Genomic DNA, 19,434 nt, shown 5'->3' on the forward strand with positions numbered 1-19,434 from the left:
AGGAGTAAGCATCTTTTAATTTCATGGCTGCAATCACCATCTGCAGTGATTTTGGAGCCCAGAAAAATAAAGTCAGTCACTGTTTCCACTGTTTACACATCTATCTGCCATGAAGTGATGGGACCGGATACCACAATCTTTGTTTTCTGAAAGTTGAGCTTTAAGCCAACTTTTTCACTCTCCTCTTTCACTTTCATCAAGAGGCTCTTTTGTTCTTCTTCACTTTCTGCCATAACGGTGGTGTCATCTGCATATCTGAGGTTATTGATATTTCTCCCAACAATCTTGAATCCAGCTTGTGCTTCCTCCATCCCAGCGTTTTCTCATGATGTACTCTACATATAAGTTAAATAAGCAGGATGACAATATACAGCCTTGATATACTCCTTTCCTATTTGGAACCAGTCTGTGTTCCATGTCCAGTTCTAACTGTTGCTTCCTGACCTGCATACAGGTTTCGCAAGAGGCAGGTCAGGTGGTCTGGTATGCCCATCTCTTTCAGAATTTTCCACAGTTGATTGTGATCCACACAGTCAAAGGTTTTGGCATAGTCAATAAAGCAGAAATAGATGTTTTTCTGGAACTCTTTTGCTTTATCAATGATCCAGCAAATGTTGGCAATTTGATCTCTGGTTCCTCTGCCTTTTCTAGAACCCACTTGAACATCTGGAAGTTCACGGTTCACCTATTGCTGAAGTCTGGCTTGGAGAATTTTAAGTGTTACTTTACTAGCATGTGAGATGAGTGCAAATGTGCGGTAGTTTGAGCATTCTTTAGCATTGCCTTTATTTAGGAATGGAATGAAAACTGACCTTTTCCAGTCCTGTGGCCACTGCTGAGTTTTCCATATTTGCTGGCATATTGAGTTTAGCACTTTCACAGCATCATCTTTCAGGACTTGAAATAGCTCAAGTGGAATTCCATCACCTCCACCAGCTTTGTTCATAGTGATGTTTCCTAAGGCACACTTGACTTCACATTCCAGGATGTCTGGCTCTAGGTGAGTGATCACACCATCGTAATTATCTGGGTCATGAAGATCTCTTTTGTATTGTACCTCTGTGTATTCTTACCACCTCTATTTTATATCTTCTGCTTCTGATAAATCCCTGCCATTTCTGTCCTTTATTGAGCCCGTCTTTGCATGAAATATTCTCTTGGTATTGAAAGGTTGTTGTTGAATGAAAAGACGCTGGGATTCTTGGCCTTCAGAGGAGAAGGATTCAATCCGGGGCCAGAGCCGAGGCTTGATCACTCAGAGCTTTTGTGTAATAAAGTTTTATTAAAATATAAAGGAGATAGAGAAAGCTTCTGACATAGGCATCAGAAGGGGGCAGAAAGAGTACTCCCCTGCTAGTCTTCAGCTGGATGTTATATAGTCACTAACAGTCTGTTAATGAGAGAAAGGAATGTCTTAAAACTCAGAATGGCACCAGGCCCCTCATCCATAAAATGTGTTTTGGGATATGCTTGGCACCAGACGATTCATCCTGGGCCATAAAACGATTGACTTGAATCTTGTAGAAGGGCAGATTACCATACAAATAGTTTCATTTACATAGATTAGGGGAACAATATCTGAGTATAACATAATGGTTTGTCAAGTAGGTTCTGAGCCTTTAGGTGGAACCGACTTGAAGACAGAGTCTGGGGTGAATGCATAGTACATTGACATAGCTTAAGACAAACATTTCCATAAGAAACATGCATTGGTTAACTCAAGATTTGAGAATAGTTAACTTCAGGTGAAACCAGGTGTCATTATGGCAACACAGTATTTTAAGAGAAACCTCCTTATTGCTGGTTTGTTTCCTCCTGCCGCTTGAGAGAGATAAAAATGTCTGACACTTGCAGTCTATTTCCTCCGTTTGGAGACCCCTGGCCTTCCTGCCTGTTACCCTCTCAGTAGCTCTAATTTTCTTGAAGAGATCTCTAGTCTTTCCCATTCAATTGTTTTCCTCTATTTCTTTGCATTGATCACTGAGGAAGGCTTTCTTATCCCTCCTTACTATTCTTTGGAACTCTGCATTCAAATGGGTATATCTTTCCTTTTCTCCTTTGCTTTTCACTTCCCGTCTTTTCACAGCTATTTGTAAGGCCTCCTCAGACAGCCATTTTGCTTTTTTGCATTTCTTTTTCTTGGGGATGGTCTTCATTCCTGTCTCCTGTACAATGTCACGAACCTCCATCCAGAGTTCATCAGGCACTCTGTCTGTCAGGTCTAGTCCCTTAAATCTATTTCTCACTTCCACTGTATAGTCATAAGGGATTTGATTTACGCCATACCTGAATGGTCTAGTGGTTTTCTCCACTTTCTTCAATTTCAGTCTGAATTTGGCAATAAGGAGTTCATGATACTAGCCACAGTCAGCTCCTGGTCTTGTTTTTGCTGACTGTAGAGAGCTTCTCCATCTTTGGCTGCAAAGAATATAATCAATCTGATCTCGGTGATCTTATCTGATCTGGTGATGTCTATGTGTGGAATATTACTCAGCCATAAAAAGGAATGTCTTTGAGTCAGTTCTAATGAGGTGGATGAACATAGAACCTATTATACAGAGTGAAGTGAGTCAGAAAGAGAAAGATAAATATCATATTCTAATGCATATATATATGGAATCTAGAAAAATGGTACTGAAGAGTTTAATTAGAGGGCAGTAGTGGAGACACAGACATAGAGAATAGACTTGTGGACTTGGGAAGAGGGGAGGAGAGGGTGAGATGTATGGAAAGAGTAACACGGAAACTTGCTTTACCATATGTAATATAGAAAGCCAATGGGAATTTGCTGTATGACTAAGACACTCAAACCGAGGCTCTGTATGAACCTAGAGGGGTGGGATGGGAAGGAGATGGGAGGGAGGTTCAAAAGAGGGGGGATGTATATATACCTAGGGCTGATTCAGGTTGAGGTTTGACAGAAAACAACAAAACTCTGTAAAGCAAGTATCCTTCAATAAAATAAGTAAATGAAAAAATAATGTGAAAAAGAAATTCATATTTATTTACAGTTATGATGACTAATGCCCTGATAATGAAGAAGCAGCAATATCATTGCATTATGGTAGCCTCATGTAATCGATATGATTGCTTCATGGTAGTTTAGCCTATACACTAATGAATGAACTTTTAGAAACATTTTGTGGCATACAGTATTACAGTCATATATTTAATACAGTTTTGGAAGCATTTTTACTTAAAAAAAAACACCTCTGATAACAGGCTCATATGCAGTTTCTCCATTTAAAGACAGTGAGCGAGTCATGCTGTACAATAATGTAATTCTTTGAGAGCAAAGTTGTGAAACAGTAAGAAAACTAACACACTAATAATTTTATATTGAATATTGCTCATCTTATGCCTATTTGAGGATAGGCTATCCACTGCATTACATCTTGCCCACAATATTCTATATCATGCATACTTAGGAGATGGGAATGACACAAAAACATCTCCGTATGTTTCTTGTTATACAGGTACTAGATTTTCACATGAAGACACTCAGAACGCATACATATCAGATGCGTTTGATAAGCATAAGGCATGATGAATCTTGGCTAAAGTGAATGTAGATCATCATCAAGGTTTTCATGCTTGTCTTTGTGTTGAGAATGTTGGAGAGGAGGAGGAAAAGGAGGACTTGGTTTCTCTGTCTCCGGGGCAGCAGAGGTCAAGGAAGGGGAAGGGAAGACAGAAGATGCAGGCACACATGGTGTAACTTTATGGAAACACATCATGATCTCTGAGTTTTTTGCTTTTTCATTTTTCCAAAAATGTTTCTATACTGTACCAACCCTTCTTCCACCATTTGCTTTAGTTTCACTTCCTGTATCATAGAAGATTCCCTGTTATAAAAGAAGTCAAAAGTAGTCTAGAGGAGTCAGAACACTTCTGCCAGATTGTCTAATGTCAGTTTGTTTTCTGACTCTGCTTCTTCTACGTCTTCTTCCTACTCTTTGTCAGGTACTGGTTGGAAAGCTCTCATCTCTATCAAATAGTCTTCTGTGAATTCCTCTGGTGTGGTGTCTATTAGCACTTGAATTTCTCCAAGATCTGTATCTTGAAATCTTTATCACCTGCCTTCGTGTGCGCATGTGTGTGGCATCCACAATCTCTTTCCTGATTTCCTTGATGGGCTCTGTCATAAATCCTATGAAGTCATACACAACATCTGGAGACTTTGCTCCCACAGAAGTTTATTGTTTCAGGTTGATGATTTTCATTGCTTTTTCTAAAACAACAATGACATCTTCAATACTGTCATCCTTACAGACTTTAATGATGTCCTCTCTATCTGAGTTCTCTTCCATAGTGTTGACAATCCTTTGCTTAGAGGACTGTGTGTAATGAGCCTTAAAGGTCCTTATGACCACCTGATTTAGAGGCTGACCTAGAGGTATATTGTTTGGGGGTACTTGAATCACTTTAACACCTTCCAGGTTGAACAGTTGGAGTTCTGGGTGGCCAGGGGATATTGTCCAAGGTCAAAACAACTTTAAAAGGCAGTCCCTTACCAGCCAAATATTTCCTGACCTCAGGGACAAAGCATCGATTCAACCAATCCAGGAAGAGAGTTCTGGTTCTTCAGGAGTTCTTGTTGTACAATCAAAAGACCGGCCGCTGGTGTTTATCTTTTCCCTCCAAGGCTTGCCTTGTGGCTAAGATGGCTAAGAATCTGTCTGCAATGCCTGAGACCCATGGTTGATCCCTGGGTCGGGAAGAGCCCCTGGAGAAAGAAATGGCAACCCACTCCAGTATTCTTGCCTGATAAATCCCAAGGACAGAGGAACCTGGAGGGCTACAATCCATAGGGTCGCCAAGAGTCAGACGCAACTGAGCGACTAACACTCGGGGTTCAGGAGTTAGTATCTTTATAGATAAGGGCAGTCCAGATCATAAACTCGACTGCATTTGAAGAAAACAGTAGAGTTAGCTTATCCATCCATGCCTTCAATTCTGGTGGTTGCTTCTCTTCCTTACTAATACATGTCTTTTTTCACATATTTCTGTCAGAATAGGGCACGTTTAACTGTATTAAAAACCTGTTCAGGCAGCTATCCCTATCCCCAGTGATTTTTCTACATGGTATCTGGAACGCATCTGCTGCCCCCTGGTGGGTACAAGCTGCTTCTCCTCTTATCTTGACATTTTAACGTTTCCCTGATAGTTCAGTTGGTCAAGAATCCACCTGCAGTGCAGGAGACCTTGGTTCGATTCCTGGGTCGAGAAGATCCGCTGGAGAAGGAATAGGCTACCCACTCCAGTATTCTTGGGCTTCCCTTGTGACTCAGCTGGTAAAGAATCCACCTGCAATGCGGGAGACCTAGGTTCGATCCCTGAGTTGGAAAGATCCCCTGGAGAAGAGAAAGTCTACCCACTCCAATATTCTGGCCTGGAGAATCCCATGAACTATAAAGTTCATGGGGTTGCAAAGAGTCGGACACGACTGATCGCCCGTCAGTCAATCCTGATGTCCCTGCCTTCAATCTTGGTGTTTGCTTGTCTTCCTTACTAATAAATGTTTTTTTCCACATATTTCTGGCAGAATAGGGCACTTTTGTCTGTATTCAAAACCTCTTCAGGCAGATACCCCTCTCATTGATTTTTCTGCATGGTATCTGGAACTCATCTGCTGCCCCCTGGTGGGTACAAGCTGCTTCTCCTCTTATCTTGACATTTTAAAAGCCAAACAAACCTCTCTTAAAATTATCAGACCTTTCTTTGCTGACATTATGTTCTCCAGCTTTCGATTCTTCACCTTCCTTTTGCTTTGGGTTGTTGTAGAAAGACTTTGCTTTTCCTAGAATCATATAGAGGCTTTTGGCATGCCTTTCTCAGAGCAATGCTGCATCTACATTAAAGCTGCATTTTCAAAATTAGATACGGTGTTGCACAAAATGTGCAAGGTTTTCAGGCCTGTTGGTATAGCTGCAATGACAGCTTCACCAATTTCCTTTTTTTTCAAGCAATAGTCCTTTTGATGGATTCATTTGTCTTGAAATGGTGGGAAACCACAGCTGCAGACCTCAGTTCAGTTCAGTCGCTCAGTTGTCTCCGACTCTTTGCGACCCCATGAACTGCAGCACGCCAGGCATCCCTGTCCATCAACCTATAGCAAATATCAAGCAGTTCAATCTTTTGTTGTAATGCTGTGGCTTTTTTCTGCTTCTTGGGAGCACTTCCAGCATCACTAGCAGTTTGGTTTGGTTCATGGTGTCATTCAAGGTTTACAGTATTGCACTAAGCATGATGATAAACATGAAAACCATGGGAGATGACTTATTACTTCAACACACAATTTTTTTGAAAAACAAACTGCTTACACAGAGATGATTAATATCACATGGTGTTTTAAGTGGATACCTGCATGTCTTGAGCTCATTGCAATTGCACAAGGAGCTGGCTATGAAATGATTACAGTAGTAGGTATGGACTACAGTTAAATTTATGCAGTTATAATGTCCTACTGACTTTTTCCATTCCTTACATTTCTCTTGGCTGTTAACAGAGCTGTGTATTGTACACGTGTCCTTGAAGTTTTGATAAATTTTAACTTTTTATAATAGATTTGTGTATATTTTATGGTAGTAAACACCAAAAGAGACCGTTATCTACACATATTTTATGAATTCAGGATGTACCTAACATTTTCTTAATTTTTTTGATATTTCTAGGTTACATGATTAATCTTCAAATTTTTCAAATAAGTTGTTACAAATCCCAAGAATTTTTTCAGTAGATTTTTTGAAAAAAAATATATGCATTATTGGACCCATACAGCTCAAAACCATGTTGCTCAGGGGTCAAGTGTACGTTGAATTGACTTAACAGGGCGACTTTAGATTCCTTTTCACTTATCCATACCTCAACCCTATCAGCTGAATCTGGGTGCTTTTTCATCCCTCAAGATCAGATAGAATGGTCTAGGTGCGTGTATCCAAAAGATCCTTAAAAGTCCAAGTCTCTCGCTTCTCCAAAGTTCTCCAGAATACTCAGAAGGGGGTGTATGTCCTTTGGTCACTCTTGGGAACTGGGAGCCCCCGTTCCACCCCAATAATTGCTTCAAAATGGCCAATTTCAGAATGCAAGGGAAGGGAGGGACAACGTGTAGAGTGAGAGTGAGGCTCTATGCCAGAAGGCAAGTCTTTACCTTTTTGTTTAGTTTTGAACAATGCAACAGCTGCGTGGGCCTCAACCAAAGGATCTCATGTTTTCAGTATGCCCAGAACTCTGTAATTGGGCAGCAAGGTCCTTGTGACAGATGCCACCTCTTTCAAATTTGAGAATGCCTTGATTCTGCAGCCATGGCCATATTGCTTTCTAGCTGTGCCCATTGGCTAGCTCAGGTATTACTAGTGCAGTTGTTGCTTTTATTCAGTCACTAATTCATATCCGACTCTTTGTGACCCCGTGGACTGTAGCATGCCAGGCTCCTCTGTCCTTCACTATCTCCCAAAGTTTGCTCAAATTCATGTTCATTGAGTCGGTGGTGCTATCTATTCATCTCATACTCTGCTGCCCCCTTCTCCTTTTTTCTTCAGTCTTTCCCAGCATCAGGGTCTTTTCCAATGAGTCAGCTCTTTGCATCAGGTTGCCAAAGTACTGGAGCTTCAGGTTCAGCATTAGTCCTTCCAATGAGTATTGACTTGTTTAAACATTGACTAGTTTGATTTCCTTGCAGTCCAAGGGACTCTCAATATGGTGTATGATCCCTGAAGGGAAGACTAGAGCAGTAGCAACTGTTAAAGATGTTCACTTTAATTCAGAGCATGTGCTACCCACTTTCTTTACAGTGGGGGAAGAAAAAGGTTTTCTTGACTTCTTAGGGCCCCTGGCTGAAGTGGAAATTTAAACTGACAGAGACAGATTAAGAGAAGAAAAGCATACACATTAGTTTGTAAGTTTTATATGGTGTGGGAGCCTTGATAAGGGAATGAAGACAAAAAGCAACAGTTAGACCTGAGGAGTTCTCTGCTGGGTTAGATGAAGACTGGATGGTTGTGGAGGAATATGATAAGTCAGAGAGTATGACATAAGTTTAGTAACTGGGAGAGACTTAGCACAAACTGTGTCTTAGGGTCCCTTTATTTTCTGAGATAAGGATGCTCTTTTAGTCTGGGTGTAGCCAGGGAACCACTCACCTGAGGGTTCAATGACCTGCTTCAGGGAAGAAGGGCAGCGGGGAAGTTTGGAGTGACCTCATTGCTTCCGCTGTTTTCTCAGAGTCTTTCAGCTTAGAGTATTCTATACACCAAGGTGCCATGTTTGGGGGTAGCACATCCTGAAGCCCCTCTATACCTCTATATCTTAAGTTTTTGCTCAATTTTAAGATAAAGGCTAGGGAAAATTTTCAGGGCAGTGGGGCTGACCTCAAGAATTTATCTAGAATTTTGGGGTCAATTTCTCTCCTGGCAGCAGGTCGTCTTCATCAGCATTATGGATCCAGTATAGGGCAGTAGAGCCCGGATGCCAGTCATTGCCTCATCTGTGGTTTCCTACGGAAGTTTGTCTTGATGAAATCTCCCCAAGAAGCTGAGCTATAGCAGGCAGGATCTACTGCAGAAACCTCTGCGTCCTTTGGCTGTGGTTTCTCAGTGGATCTGAGGTAAACATGGTAGACTGTAGATGGACTGAGCCGTAAGACATTTCAGCTTCTTTTGCAACAAGCGTCACATCCCCTCCTGCTCCTTTCTCAACCAACCAGCCAAAGCTGTCACCATGTGCCTGGCTTCTGCCCATACTGGTCATGAGTTTCTCTCCTTTTTCCCTGAGTATAGATGCTCACCTCTGAAACTATTGTCTGAAGAAGTGTTGAGAGCCACATCTGCCCTCCCCCAAATCTTAGTACAGACTCCCCTCATTTTACTTGTGCTTTGCTTTATTGTGCTTTACAGATATCACAAGTTTTTTCTTTTTTTCAATTGTTTTCCATTATAGTTTATTACAAGATATTGAATATAGTTCCCTGTGCTATATAGTAGGTGCATGTTGTTTGTCTATTTTATATATGATAAGCTTTTTTTTCAATTTTTGTATTTATTTTAATTGGTTGATTGCTTTACAATATTGGTTTGATTTCTGTCATACATCAACATATATTAACCATAGGTATACATATGCCCCCTCCCTCTTAAGTCTCCCTCCCACCTCCCACCTATTCCCACCCCTTTAGGTTACTACAGAGCCCCAGTTTGAGTTCCCTGGGGCATAGAACAAATTTCCATTGGCTATCTATTGGCATGTGTTACTGTATATGCATCCATGCTACCCTCTCCATTTATCTCACCCTTTCCCTCTTCTCCCTCACCCATTTTTTTAATTTATTTATTTCAGTTGGAGGCTAATTACTTTACAATATTGTAATGGTTTTTGCCATACATTGACATGAATCAGCCATGAGTTTACATGTGTTCCCCATTCTGAACCTCCCTCCCACCTCCCTCCCCATCCCATCCCTCTGGGTCATCCCAGTGCACCAGCCCTGAGCACCTGTCTCATGCATCCAACCTGGACTGGCAATCTGTTTCACATATGATAATGTACATGTTTCGATGCTATTCTCTCAGATCATCCCACCCTCGCCTTCTCCCAGAGTCCCAAAGTCTGTTCTGTACATCTGTGTCTCTTTTTCTGTCTTGCAAAAAAGGTTATCGTTACCATCTTTCTAAATTCCATATATATACATTAGTATACTGTATTGGTGTTTTTCTTTCTGGCTTACTTCACTCTGTATAATAGGCTCCAGTTTCATCCACCTCATTAGCTGATTCAAATGTATTTTTTTAATGCCTGAGTAATAGTCCATTGTGTATATGTACCACAACTTTCTTATCCATTCCTCTGTTGATGGACATCTAGTTTGCTTCCATGTCTTGGCTATTATAAACAGTGCTGCAATGAACGTTGGGGTACACATGTCTTTTATGTATGGTAATATACATCTGTTAATTCCATACTCCCAATTAACACCTCCTAATTTGGTAACCCTTAAGTTGTTTTCTGTGTATATGAGTCTGTTTCTGTACTGTGGGTTTGGTTTTTTTTTTTTTAAACAAATTGATAGTTCGTGTGCAACCGGGCATTCAGCATGTCTGTTGTCACCATTTTTCCAATAGCATCTGCTCACTGCCTGTCTCTGTGACTCATTACAGTAACTTTTGCAATATTTCCAACTTTTTCATTAGTATTATACTTGTTATGATGATCTATGATCAGTGATCTTTGATGTTACTACTAATCCATGACTCTAGATTCACAAATTTAGATGATAACTGTATGCGTTCCAATTGCCTTGCTTCCTGTCCCACTCCCTCTCCTCAGGCCTCTCTTTCCCTGAGACATAATAATATTGAAAATTAGGCCAGTTGATAAACTTACAATTTACCTCTAAGTGTTAAAATGAAAGGAAGAGTCTCTCACTTCAAATCAAAATCTAGAAATGATTACACTTAGTGAGGAAGGTGCATCAGAATTTCAGGCAGGCTGGAAGCTAGGCCTCTTATACCAGTTACTGAAGCTGTGAATACAAAGGGAAAGTTCTTGTAGGAAATTAAAAATGATGCTCCAGTGAACACATAAATGATAAGAAAGAGACACAGCCTTACTGCTGATATGGAGAAGGTTTCCATGCTTTGGGTAGAAGACCAAACCAGCCACAACATGCTCTTAAGCCAAAGCTTAATTCAGAGCAAGGCTGTAACTCTTCTGTTTTGTGAAGCCTGAGAGAGTTGAATGAAACTGCAAAGGAAAAGTCTGAATCTAGCAGAGGCTGGATCATGAGGGTTAATGAAAGCTGTCTCCAGACCATAAAAGTGCAAGTTGAAGTAGCAAGTGCTAATGTAGAAGCTGCAGCAACGTATCCAGAAGATCCAGTTAAAATAACTAATAAAAGTGGCTACACCAAACAACAAATTTCCACTGTAGTGAAACAGCTTTATAGCAGAAGAAGATGTCATCTAGGACTTTCATAGTTAGAGAGAATTCAATGCCTGACTTGAAAGTTTCTAAGGATGAGCTGGCTCTCTTTTAGGGGCTAATGTAGCTGGTAACTTTAAGAAAGAAGCCAATGCTCATTGAGCATTCTGGAAATCCTAGGGCTCTTAAGAATTAGGCTAAATCTATTCTACCTCTCCTTTGTAAGTGGATTTCCCTGGTGGCTCAGACAGTAAAGAATCTGACTACAGTGAAGGAGACCTGGTTTCGATGCCTGGGTAGGGAAGATCTCCTGGAGAAGGGAATGGCAACCCACTCCAGTCTTCTTGCCTGGGAGAATCCCATGGACAGAGGAGCCTGGTGGGCTACAGTCCTTGGGGTCACAGAGTCGGACACAACTGACAGACTTACATTTTCACTTTCACTCTACTTATCCTCTGTCAGTGGAACAACAAAGCCTGGATGATAGGACATCTGTTTACTGCATGGTTTACTGAATATTTTAAGCCTGTGCTTGAAACAAATTGCTCAGAAAGATAAAAAGATTATTTGTGAAATATTACTGCTCACTGGCAATGGACCAGTCATCCAAAAGCTCTAATGGAGATGTACAATGAGATAAACGTTGTTCTCATGCCTGCTAACATGCTATTCATCCTACAACTCATGGATCAAGGAGTAATTTCAGCTTAAGTCTTATTATTTAAGAAATACATCTCATAATGCTTTAGCTGCCATAGGCAGTGATGCCTCAGATAGATCTGGGCAAAGGCAATTGAAAACATTCTGAAAAGGTTTCACCATTCTAGATGCCATTAAGAACATTTATGACTCATGGGAGGATGTCAAAATATTGACACTAACAGGAGTTTGGAAGAAGTGGGTTCAACTCTCATGGATGATATTGAGGGTTTCAGGACTTCACTGAAGGAAGTAACTGCAGATGTCAGAAATAGCAAGAGAATTAGAATTTGAAGTAGAGTCTGAAGATGTGACTTAAGTGCTGCTATCTCATTGTGAGCTTGAATAGATGAGCAGCTACTTCTCATGTGTGAGCAAAAAAAAAAAAAGTTTTTTCAAATAGACTGCACTACAGGTAAAGATGCTATGAAGATTGCTGTATATGACCTAAACTTAGTGGATAAAACAGGGTTTGAGAGGACTGACCCACATTTTGATAAAAGTTCTACTGTGGGTAAAATGCTATATCAAACAGCATCAGATGCTGCAGAGAAGTTGTTCGTGAAAGGAAGAGATAGTGAGGCAAATTTCATTTCTGTCTCATTTTAAGAAATGACACAGTCACCCCAACCCTCAGCATTCACCATCTTAGTCACCAGTACCCATCAAAATCAAGGCAAGACTCTTCATCAGCAAGATGATAAGACTCACCAAAGACTCAGATGATGGTTGGCATCTTTTAGGCCTAAGTGCTATTCTGTGCTCAGTCAGGTTTGACTCTTTGCAACACCATGAACTCTAGCCCTCAAGGCTCCTCTGTACATGGAATTTTCCAGGCAAGAATACTGGAATGGGTTGCCATTTCCTACTCCAGGGGATCTTCCTGACCCAGGGATCGACCCAACGTCTCTTGCATCTCTTCTGCTGGCAGGCAGATTCTTTACCACTGTGCCACCTGGGAAGCCCTTTAGGAATAAAATTTTTCTTAATTAACTAACTTACATTGCTTTTTAAGATACAATGCTGTTGAACACTTAAAGACTACAATATGATATAAAGGTAACTTTTATATGCACTGGGAAACCAAAAATTTGTGTCTCACATTTTTGTGATACACAATTTATTGTGGTGGTCTGGAATACCCACAATATCTCAGAGGTATGCCTGTACATAAGAGGCATAATGAGGAAATTTCACAAGGCCTGCACAATAAGAGGCTTGAGAGTGTGTACAATAAGTTACACTTGAGACTGACCACAGTTTGTTGAGGAAGTCCCCCACCTAGAAGAATTAAGACCAACTGCACGTAACACTATTGAGGCAGCTGTCTTTAAACATGCTTCATGGTAATTCGTATGCAATAACTTCTCCCATTCCTCCTCACTGACTGGCAGTAAACTGGAGGACCATTTATTGACCATACAATTTGATCAACATTTCCACTACTGACTCCAGAGACTTCTCTCAAATCTCCTTAATTTGCCTCTGTCCGTTTTTTATCATTGCTGTAACAAACTGCCACAAACTCGGTGGCTTAAAACAACAGAAAGTTTTAATCTTGTCGTTCTGAAATCTTAAATGACTCCCACTGGGCTAAAGTCAAGATGTTGGCAGATATGGATTCACTTTTTTTTATTTCATTAATTTTGCCTGTGTTGGGTCTTCAGTGGTGCGTGCACTTTTCTCTAGTAGCAGCGAGCGGGGGTGACTCTGTTGCTCTGTGTGGACTTATTGTGGAGGCGTCTTTTGCTGCAGGGCACAGGCTCTAGGTGTGTGGGCTTCTCTAGTTGCAGCACATGGGCTCAGTACTTGCAGTTCCCAGGCTCTAGAGCGTGGGCTCAGTAGTTGTGTGACATGGACTTAGTTGATCTGTGGCATGTGGGATTTTCCCAGATCAGGGATCGAACCTTGTCTCCTGCGTTGGCAAGCAGATTCTTTACCACTGAGCCACCAGGGAAACCCAGATGGGTTCTTTTCTAAAGGTTCAACAATCAAGAATCAATTGCTTTGCTCTTCCTAGCTTTTAGAGGTCACACATGTTCCTTGATATGGCTCACGTCATCCTTAATACCAGCAACAGTGGGTTGGATATTCTCATATTAGATTACTCTAGCCTTCTTGTCTACCTCACTCCTACACTTTTAAGGACTGTTTTCATTGGCCCCACCCAGAAAGGCTAAAATAGTATCCTTGTTTTGAGGTCAGTTGATTAGCAACCTTAATTCCATCTGCAGCCTTAATTCCCCTTTTGCCATGTAGTATAACATATCCACATGTTCCAGAGCCCAGGATGTGGACATCTCTGGGGCAGGGACGTCCAAGAGTCCCTTATATTTCCTTTTCCAGAAAGCCACATATCTGTGCCCAGCACATCCTAATCACCAAAACGTCCAAGAACTGTGAAAGGTCTGAGATTCTGTCCTACATGCAAGCTGACAAGTTAGCTGGCCATGGTGTTGTGGCTGCTGATAGAAAAGACAAGACTCCTGGGACAGAGTCCAAAGACTTGAATACTCATAGCGTTAGTGGTAGCCAGAGCATGAACATTCTCACCAGTTCCCCAAGCTTCAGTTCCCACAGGGTAATGCAGAAGGCCAGATGTTACCTGCATGTGCATTAGGTTCCATCACAGGAGAAGCACCCCTAGCTTATGGGCATCGATCGTGTCTTTCATAAAGGGCAGTAAGCCTCCCTGAATCTTGCCTTGAGGAAGAAATGTCTTGGGCATCATTTCTAGTATAACCTGCCCTTTGCTCTAGAGAGGGTGACTCTATCTTCTAAGGCTGTTCACTATATAAATATCTTTGAAAATATAGTTTGGAAAAAAGGCAATCTTGGGTCTGCTCGAAAGATATACAGGAATTGAGATTTGTGGAGATTTCTCTCGCAATAAACTCTGAAGTCCCTTTTAATCTGGAACTGATCTAATGGGCTCTACCCCGATTACATTTTTGTTGAAGCAACTGGGCCATTTACCCTGAACTATGTTCCACCCTTTGGAATTTTCTAATTGTATTCTTGTGGTGTTATTTCATAGTTTCCATGTTCCTATGTTAATTTGAACTGATAATTTTAGAGGCTTGATCAAAACAGATTCAATTTTTAGGCAAATGTACTTCAGAAGCGGTATGGAATGCTTGTTAATTCATCCCTCCAGATGGTACGCAATGCCTGCTTTTCTCACTCGATGTGTTGAAGTGTTGTCAACCCAAATCCACAGAATTTAAATCTATGGATTTCAGTTCTATTTCCTTAAATCCATTTCCTTCTCCAGGGGATCTTCCCGACCCAGGGATCTAAGCAGGGTGTCCTGCATTGTGGGCAGATTCTTTATCATCTGAACCATCAGGGAAGCCCCACATATTTTGGATATTAACCGCTTATCAGACATACAATTTGCAAATAATTTTTCCCATTCAGTATGCTGCCTTGTCATTTTGTGGAAGGTTTCATTTGCTATGCATAAACTTTTTAGTTTGGTATATTCCGACTCGTTTAGTTTTGTTTTTGTTGCCTTTGATTTTGGTGTCAAATCCAAGAATTTATCTCCACGCGTTATGTCAAGGAGCTTGCCACCTATGATTTCATCAGAACTTGTATGGGTTCAGGTCTTATGATCAAGTCTTCAATCCACTTTGAGTTAACTTTGGTGTGTGGTGTAAGAGAGTGTTCCAGTTTCATTCTATTGCATGTGGCTGTCCAGGTTTCCTGAGCCATTAATTGAAGAGATTGTCCTTCCCTTTTCATTTTCTTGGCTCCTTTGGTAGGAATCAATTGACCATCCATGTGTGGGATTATTTCTGGATTTTCTCATCAGTCCCATTGATCTGTATGTCTGTTTTTCGTACCACAATCAAGTTCGTCAGCACACTCATCACCTCACAGAGTTATTTTGTGCGTGTGTGTGTGTGTGTTTGTGCATGTGGTGTGAACACTTAAGTTAATTTTTGTATATGGTGTGCACTGTGGGTCACGGTTTGTTTTCTCTTCCAAAATGTTTATCTACTTCTTCCAGCACAGTTTTTTTTTCATTTATTTTTATTAGTTGGAGGCTAATTACTTCAAAATATTGCAGTGGGTTTTGTCATACATTGACATGAATCAGCCATGGAGTTACATGTATTCCACATCCCGATCCCCCCTCCCACCTCCCTCTCCACCCGGTTCCTCTGGGTCTTCCCAGTGCACCAGGCCCGAGCACTTGTCTCATGCATCCCACCTGGGCTGGTGATCTGTTTCACTTTAGATAATATACATGCTGTTCTCTCGAAACATCCCACCCTCGCCTTCTCCCACAGAGTCCAAAAGTCTGTTCTGTACATCTGTGTCTCTTTTTCTGTTTTGAATATAGGGTTATCATTACCATCTTTCTAAATTCCATATATGTGCGTTAGTATGCTGTAATGTTCTTTATCTTTCTGGCTTACTTCATTCTGTATAATGGGCTCCAGTTTCATCCATCTCATTAGAACTGATTCAAATGAATTCTTTTTAACGGCTGAGTGATATTCCATGGTGTATCTGTACCACAGCTTCCTTATCCATTCATCTGCTGATGGGCATCTAGGTTGCTTCCATGTTCTGGCTATTATAAACAGTGCTGCGATGAACATTGGGGTGCACGTGTCTCTTTCAGATCTGGTTTCCTCAGTGTGTATGCCCAGAAGTGGTATTCCAGCACAGTTTTTAAAAAAGGCTTTCCTTTTCCCCATTGAAGTACTTTGTCACTTTTTTCATAAATTGGTTGTTCATATGTGTGCAAATCTGTTTCTGGACCTCTATTCTGTTTCATTAATAATATGTGTCTGTACTTACATCAGTAACACACTGTCTGAATTATTGTAGATTTCAGGTAAGTCTTACCATTACCTAATAGAAATCCTCCATGATAATCCCTGCTTTGTGTATTCTAGTTCCTTTGCATAGAAATATAAATTTCTGACATCTCCATTTCAGTTTTCACCAAAAAGATGCCAAATAACTGGTTGAACAAGTAGAAGACAAATGAAGAAAGTGTTATAAAATTTCAGCAACACTCAATCAAGTAGACATATATTAAAGAACACTGCACCCATTCTTGGATGAATATGCATTCTGCTCTTGGGACACATGAAACATTCTTCTAGATAGACCATGTGTTGAAATCAGGAAGAGTACGTTTTCCACCTCTTCATGACTTCATAGTCCACAAAAGTGTCCGAAATGCAGTATTTGGGTGCAGTCTCAAAGCAACAGAATGATCTCTGTTTGTTTCAATTGCCAACCATTCAATATCACAGTAATCCAAATCTAGTCACCAACCAGTAATGCTGAAGAAGCTGAAGTTGAACAATTCTATGAAGGCCTACAAGACTTTCTAGAACTAACACCCAAGAAAGATGTCCTTTTCATTATAGGGAACTGGAATGCAAAGGCAGGAAGTCAAGAAATACCTGGAGTAACAGGCACATTTGGCTTTGGAGTACAAAAATGAAGCAGGGCAAAGGCTAATAGAGTTTTGCCAAGAGAACTCACTTGTCATAGCAAACACCCTCTTCCAACCACACAAGAGATGACTTCACATGGATATCACCAGATGGTCAATACAGAAATTTGATTGATTATATTCTTTGCAGCCAAAGATGGAGAAGCTCTGTATGGTCAGCAAAAACAAGACTGGGAGCTGACTGTGGCTCAGATCAAAACTGCTGGTTGCAGTTTTAAAACTCAGACTTAAATTGAAGAAACTAGGGGAAACCACTAGACCATTTGGTTATGACCTAAATCAAATTCCTTATGATTATACAGTGGAAGTGACATACAGATTCTAAGGATTATATCTGATAGAGTGCCTGAAACATCATGGATGGAGGTTTATGCCATTGTACAGGAGGCAGTGATCACGAGCATCCCCAAGAGAAAGAAATGTAAAAAGGGCAAAACGGCTGTCTGAGGAGCCCTTACAAATAGCTGAGAACAGAAGGGATGCTAAAGGCAAAAGAGAAAAGGAAAGATATACTCATTTGAAGCCACAGTTACAAAGAATAGCAAGGAGAGATAAGAAAGCCATCCTCAGTGATCAATGCAAAGAAATAGAGGAAAGCAACAGAATGGGGAAGACTAAATTAGAGATACCAAGGAACATTTCATGCCAAGCTGAGCACAATAAAGGACAGAAATGTTAGGGACCTAACAAAAGCAAAAGCTATTAAGAAGAAGTGGCAAGAACATGCAGAAGAACTATACGAAAAAGATCTTAGTGACCCAGATAACCACAATGGTGTGATCACCCACTTAGAGTCAGACATCCTGGAAAGTGAAGTCAAGTGGGCCTTAGGAAGCATCACTAGGAACAAAGCTAGTGGAGGTGATGGAATTCCAGCTGAGCTATTTCAAAACCTAAAAGATGATGCTGTAAAAGTGCTTCACTCCATATGCCAGCACATTTGGAAAACTCAGCAGTTGCCACAGGACTTTAGAAGGTCAGTTGTCATTCTCTTCCAAAATTAAGGCAATGCCAAAGAGTGTTCAAACTGCCACACAGTTGTACTCATCTCACACGCTAGCAAAGTAATGCTCAAAAGTCTCCAAGCCAGGCTTCAACTGTACATGAACAGTGAACTTCCAGATGTTCAAGCTGGCTTTAGAAAAGGCAGAGGAAGCAGAGATCAACTTGTCAACATCTGTTGGATCTTTGAGAAAGCAAGAGAGTTCCAGGAAAACATCTACTTCTGCTTTATTGACAACACCAAAGCCTTTGACTGTGTGGATCACAACAAACTGTGGAAAATTCTTCAAGAGGTGGGGATACCAGACCACCTAACCTGCCTCCTGAGATATCAGTATGCAGGACAAGCAGCAGCAGTTAGTACTGGACATGGAACAACAGACTGGTTCCAAATTGCAAAAGGAGTACGACAAGGCTGTATATTATCACCCTGTCTATTTAACTTGTGTGCAGAGTACATCATGAGAAATGCTGGAATGGAGGAAGCACAAGCTGGAGGAAGCACAACATTGCCGGGAGAAATATCAATAAGCTCAGATAGGCAGGTGACACCACCCTTCTGGCAGAAAGTGAAGAACTAAAGAGCCTCTTGATAAAAGTGAAAGAGGAGAGTGAAAAAGCTGGCTTAAAGCTCAACATTCAGAAAGGTAAGACCATGGCATCCAGTCCAATGACTTCATGGCAAATAGATGGGGGAACAATGGAAACAGTGAAAGGCTTTATTTTATTGTGGTCTAAAATCACTGCAGACGTTGCCTGCAGCCATGAAATTCAAAGATGCTTGCTCCTTGGAAGAAAAGCTATGACCAACCTAGACAGCATATTGAAAAGCAGAGACGTTACTTTGCCGACAAAGGTCTGTCTAGTCAAAGCTGTGGTTTTTCCAGTAGTCATGTATGGATGTGAGAGTTGGACTCTAAAGAAAGCAGAGCACCGAAGAAATGATGCTTTTGAACGGTGGTGTTGGAGAAGACTCTTGAGAGGCCCCTGGACTTCAAGGAGATCCAACCAGCCCATGCTAAAGGAAATGATTCCTGAATGTTCATTGGAAGGACTGATGCTGAAGTTGAAACTCCAATACTTTCACCACCTGATGCAAAGAACTGACTCACTAGAAAAGACCCTGTTGCTGGGCAAGATTGAAGGCAGGAAGAGAAGGAGCCGACAGAGGATGAGATGGTTAGGTGGCATCACCGACTCGATGCACATGATTTTGTGCAAATTTCAGGAGTTGGCGATGGACAGGGAAGCCTGGTGTGCTGCAGTCCATGGGGTCACAAAAGAGTCAGACATGACTGAGTGACTGAACTGAATGGAACATTTGCCAACAACTA

The sequence above is a fragment of the Cervus elaphus genome, chromosome X (assembly GCF_910594005.1).
Source record: "Cervus elaphus chromosome X, mCerEla1.1, whole genome shotgun sequence".
Lineage (NCBI taxonomy): Eukaryota > Metazoa > Chordata > Mammalia > Artiodactyla > Cervidae > Cervus > Cervus elaphus.